Here is a 6,000-nt window from a genome sequence, read left to right as displayed (position 1 = left end):
GGGGGGGATGCACTTTTTGTAGGGGAGAAAAAATTGTCTGTAAAATCAGATATTGGAGGGGGAGTCAGGAACAGATGTAGTATCTTTAACTACCTGTAATTTAAGTAGGTTCCAAGTTGCATGCCCCATTTAATGCAAGTGTAAGGTGTGAAGGTTTAGAATGTTTCCCTTTCTTAAGATCATCCTTGACAGTCAAGAATGTTAATTCTACTTTGTAATATTCATCTTGAAGGTCATTATAATGGGGATTTTACATAGTTGTGAGCAGAGGTATAATAGTATTGTCAGACTGAGTGCTGTAAAAGCCTTATAATAAGAGCACAGTGTTTTGTCCTGGCATATACTAATTGATACTTGATCCAGTTTTGCTGTACTTGATCCAGTAAAGCTGCTGCTAAACCATAATCCATTTATACATGTCTAGAGCTAAATTCACTCTATACAGGATCTATTTAATTGAACAGTACTGAAGTGGTTTTTTAAATAAAATGACCCTGTTACTAGAGATCAAAATATGACCTACTTTTAAGTGTTACAATATGGAGGAAAAGTCTCCATGGTTCTGAATATTTAAAATCTGTTTTGCTAAAGTAAATAGAAGTGGATCACTTTCACAGATGCTGAGAACCAACAGCTCCCACTAACCAAATTGTATATTCTTCTTGACCCCCATATTGCAAAATCAGCTTAGAATTGCCATCAGTCCAGGGGAATTATGGGACTTCCCCAGGGGAATGTGGCAACTTGACCTTATTCCTTCAATTCCTCTGCGCTCCTAGAGGTATCTTATGCATCTTGAAAATTTCCCACAAAACATTGTTTCCAGGATCTGTCCCAGGAAACTCAAAGAAGATTGCAGTCGAACTGGAACACAGAGCACTGATATGGATGCAGGGCAAAACTGTGCAGACATCCTTAATGTGATCTAGTATAACTGATGTGTGGCTGCACTGAAACATTGGTGCTTCAGCTAGTTCAGTTATAAACATTTCAGTTCCTCTTTGGGTACATGTCCATATATATTCCACTCTTTGTGCACATGTGGCCCATGTGCTCAAGAATGGAGTCTCTTGGCCAGACGTGTCCATTGGGGCCATACATGAGCCCTAAGTGTCCTTATGTATTGATGGTATAAAGTGTGGTTCACGCTCGACAGCCATTCAGTTCCTTCTCATTGCCTAACGCCTGTGGTGTCCATGAGTTGCGCAACTTATTTTCACACTCCCTTTGTATATTGTTGTATGCATTAGTGTTAGTTACCTGTAGAAAGGATAGTCTGCCTATTGGAAACTTTTTGTGATAGTTTTGGAAGTTTTACCTTTCTTATTCTATTTTCTTCTCTGATTGGGAACTTCTTCCGCGTACCAGGACTTAGGGATGGCCCATCCTAAGTCACCAGGCTTTTATGTTTTGTCCCTCCTGTTAGGCTGTGATACCTATTAATGGATGCACCAGGTGCCTTTTTTGTCTTGGGAACACACATATCCCTGACAAATGCTCGGTGTAGAAGTAGTTTCCAAAAGGACTTTGATGGGCAGGGGTACGTCTTAAAACATTTTTGTTAGACACTCCATACGGCCAGTCTTTGATCAGTGCAAGGCAGTTCCCCTGGACAAGTGCCACCTCAGTGGAGAATTGCCGCAGTGAGTTCCATCTCCACTGGCTCCCAAGCTCTGTCTTCAAAGACCATTCCAGCTTTGGACTCAGGTAGGACTGAAAAAGCCAGGTGGTCAGAGAAGAGGGAGCATTTTCCTTAGGGAAGAGCAGAGGCAGATCCCCACTGGGAATTCCCAATTAAGAAACCCAAATCACCTCACTGTTCCTAAGTGAAGGAGAGTCCACAGCCTGAGCTGGGTGCTGTGGGAGCTCTGAGGCTGCACAGTACTGGGATTCTGACACTGTCTCAAGGTTCATAGCTATTTGCTTCTAGTACCAGGCCATAGCATGAGGTTGTACCTTGGCACTGAGCACTTCTGTGCTGGCTCTTTTTGTATCAGCTCTGTCAGTACTGGCCTGGCTGGCACTGCTCACATCTCCACTTAATGTGTTGGTACTGGACACATGGCACCATAAACCCTTAATGCTTTCTACTCCCACACTGAGATTTATGGCTTCATCCCTCTTGGTACTGAAGAAGTATGCAGTATTGAGGGATCTTCAGGTGTAGAATGAGCTGAAATCTCCACTGCTATCCAGAGGGTTAAATATCCCCATCATGGTAGCATTCCTCTCTACCTCTGAGGCACTGGGTGCTTCCCCAATGCCAGTTATATCCAGACTTACAACACAATTTAGCACTCTGGCTTTGCCTGCCCTTCTCCCTCCCTTAGACGTGAGATGCTCTTTTTCACCTTCACATTCTCAGCACAGGGAGGAGAGATCACCTGCATATGCTACAAGGGCACCCTTGTTTGAACCTTCTGATTCGGAGAGAGAGTCAAGGGCTTCATAGATGTCTAGATCTGTTAGGGAATATAAAAGTGGGCATATGCTTTGGTACCCTTCTCCTTAGCTCCCAGGCCCTTTTCCTTACAGTGTTCCCGTGTGAACCTATTGTAACCCCCGTGGTCTTTACCCCTTGAGATATCACACTCCTGCACCCCCTCCTAGCATAAGAACCTCCTCTCCTGTACCTTTCCAAGGACCTGGGGTGTCTTAGCTTTCAGCCCATGAATCTGAACCCTCTGAGGACCTATCTAAGGAGGAGCACTTTAGGATGAGGATCAGACAATGCCAGTTGCAATAACATTTTTGTCCCTGAATGTCCCATCCACACCGTCTCACCCACATGACTAGAAAAGATGGCAAGATCTGCTCAGACATATAGTCAATTCCCCTGAGATACTGGCAGAGAAGGTACAAGAAACCTCATGTAAACTGTTGGACATTCTCCATGTCTTTATGCCTGGGCACCTGGTACTTCCCATCGATTAAGCTTTTAAATAGTGCTTAGCATCCATGGAAAACATCAGTGACAGTAATTTCTACCGCTATAAAAGTAGGTAAGAGGTACCAGATGTATCCACTGGGTGTGGTAGCTATACACTCAGCCAGTATCGGGCTCACTAGTGGCTGTAGTGACAAGTGAAAGGAACTGTCGTCAGCAGCCATGAATGACAGAGAGATAAGGAGTCAAAGTGACACTGTTTATTGGGATGTAAGAGTTGTTTGTTTGCCAGCCAGTGGTTTTTGACTGCAAGTTATAAGGCATTATTGGTGTGATTTGACCTTTTAAAATTACAGTAAATTTTCAGACTTTGACAAACTCTCACAGGAGAACAGAGAGGAGTTTAAATTTCTGATTTCAGAAGGGTGGTTAATTCCCAAGACATCCATGTAGGCAGCTCAGGATGCTACTGATACTGCATCCTGGTCCATGGCAGTATCCATTGTTATGAGAATGGCATGCTGGCTCCAAGATTCTGGCATCCCAAGAGAGGTGCAATCGACCTTTCAGGGCCTGAATCTTACTGTTCAGGGCCTGAATCTTTTTGGTGCAAAAACCCACAAGCCCCTTAACTTGTTAAAGGACTACTAGGCCATGTTTCACTCTTCTGGAGTTTATACATCAACTCCTAAGAAAAACGGGAGACCACACTCTTATGCTTGGCCGAGACCTTCACGTAGTACCTTTTTCCACCAGTGAGCCTCCATGAAAGAGACATCCTTTAAAAAAAATAAAGGGGGGGGAGGGGGAGAAGACCACTTGCTTCTGCTATGACTTCATCCCTTTTTGCATCTACATGAAAACAATAATTTTGATGGGTTGGCAGAGAGTCACTCTGTGGTCAGTCTTCTGGCTCCGTACTCTTCCTTCCCCTCATTTGGGAATTGCCTTCAGTTTTTCAAGGAGTCATGGAACCTGATAACAGACTGGTGGGCCCTAGAGATCATTTCAGTGGGATCCTTTCTACAGTTCCGTATTACGCCTACCCACAGCCCCTTTCCTATCTCTTTTCAGCAACCCCTTACATCAGGAGGTGGCCTCACTTTTTTGTCTCTGATCTATAAAGAAGATTCCCTTACAATACAGAAGGAAAGGTTTTTACTCCAGTTACTTCTTAATACTGAAGAAAAAGGTCTATTTGGGCACATGGCCTCCTGCATGGTCATCTAGCAGCATTCCAGAATACACTTACTTTGCATACAGAGCTGGTTAAAATCAGCATATGCACGGAGCAGACACCGTTTGGATATGCCTCTTCAATCCTTCACAATGGTCTCATGTCTTTAAATTAGTGGAAGGACTCCAACCTGAGAGTTCCTTTTTTTCCCATCCCTCCCAATCAGAACTTTAGTGACCGATGGACATTCTGTCTCTTCTGGAACGGGGAGCACTTATGGGCTGTCCTCAAGCACAAGGTCTGTGGACCCATGAGGAGACTTTTCTATATATAAACCTATTAGAGCTCAGAGTGGTTCACAGAGCCTGTACTCCTGTACTTCCTACCAATGATCCAAATACTGATCATTCAACTTATGACTGACAGTATGACAGGCAAGTTTCATATCGACAAGCAGAGGTGGGTTTGTTCTTCCCCTTTCTATCAAGAAGCGGTCCGTCTATAGAATGGGAGCATTTGGCATCAAATATGTCTCATGGCAATTCATCTCCCAGATCTACAGAATGCACTAGCAGACCGCCGGAGCAGATGCTTTTCATCAGACTGTGACTGGATGATCAAGGATTCTGATGAGATGAGCGTTGTCACTGGTATGCACATTTTGTATTAAATGCATAGCAGATAAATTACTTAGGTTTAATTTGATTAAAATTAAGCAGATTAATGTTCGAGCAAGTCCATTTTTGTTTTTGAATCGAACACCAAGAATCTACTGTAAATAAATGAATAAATGCAACAGCCAAAATCTTTACAAGGTGGGGATATTTTCACTGATGGTCAGGTGACAATGCAAGCCAACTCATCAAAAGTTTTTATCTAAAAAGCAAAGTGGTAACTAATGTAAGAAATCCATTACAGTTTGCCACTGACAAAGGCTACGTCCAGACTACCTGCCGAATCGGCGGGTAGTAATCAATCTATCGGGGATCGATATATCGTGTCTCGTCTAGACGCAATATATCAATCCCTGAACGCGCTCCCGTCGACTCCGGAACTCCACCAGGGCGAGCGGCGGTAGCGGAGTGGCCGGGGAGCCACGGCTGTCGATCCCACGCTGTGAGGACCCGAGGTAAGTCGAAATAAGATACGTCGACTTCAGCTATGCTATTCCCGTAGCTGAAGTTGCGTATCTTACATCGACCCCGCCCCCCCAGTGTAGACCAGCCCATAGATTTCTTCCATTACTCTAGTAATTCAGCAGTATTAGATTTCCAAATAAAATGTTAAGGAAAATAGAATTTACATTTAATGAGCATTTAAATAGATAAATGAACATAGATTTTAAAACTCCTAATTGTTAATTTTGGGAGAATGAAGTCTTTTAAATACAGTTCTTTATTCCCAGAGTTCAATCTGGTCAGATGCCTGATTTGACTCTTAATTGCTATATATTCCCCCTAAAGATCATAGAGTTGTAGGGTTTACTTGTGCAGTTATTATGTAGAATATATTCTTAGAAGAATAACATAACTTAAACTGTGAGTGACCACTATGTTTCAGACATTGGGTTGCATGATTTGCCACAGATACACCTCTACCTCGATATAACGCTACCCGATATAAAACGAATTAGGATATAACGTGGTAAAGCAGTGCTCCAGTGGGGCAGGGCTGCGCACTCCGGTGGATCAAAGCAAGTTCAATATAACACGGTTTCACCTATAACGCGGTAAGATTTTTTAGCTTCCGAGGACAGCGTTATATCAAGGTAGAGGTGTACATGTATTGCATTAGAGACATGAGGTTCTGATACTCGTCCTTTTGCCTTTATAGTCAATTTAAAAACAAAATTTTTAGGTTAGATGTAATTAAATACCTCTTCGTGTATAATTTGAAAGTGATTCCTGCATCCAAGATAACCAAGCTGATAAACATA

At 42.9% G+C, this 6,000-nt stretch overlaps 1 protein-coding gene across 1 annotated transcript in view; it reads left to right on the top strand.

The window, feature by feature from the left end:
- The window catches only part of CHID1 (chitinase domain containing 1), a 277,865-nt gene that overhangs the window by 135,517 nt on the left and 136,348 nt on the right, over positions 1-6,000 (top strand). The window lies entirely within an intron of this gene.

The sequence above is a fragment of the Terrapene carolina genome, unplaced genomic scaffold (genome assembly GCF_002925995.2).
Source record: "Terrapene carolina triunguis isolate 2854851 unplaced genomic scaffold, T_m_triunguis-2.0 Scaffold171, whole genome shotgun sequence".
In the NCBI taxonomy this organism is placed as follows: Eukaryota; Metazoa; Chordata; order Testudines; family Emydidae; genus Terrapene; species Terrapene triunguis.
Note: the sequence above shows the minus strand (reverse complement) of the source record. Positions and strands in the feature narration are given on the sequence as shown.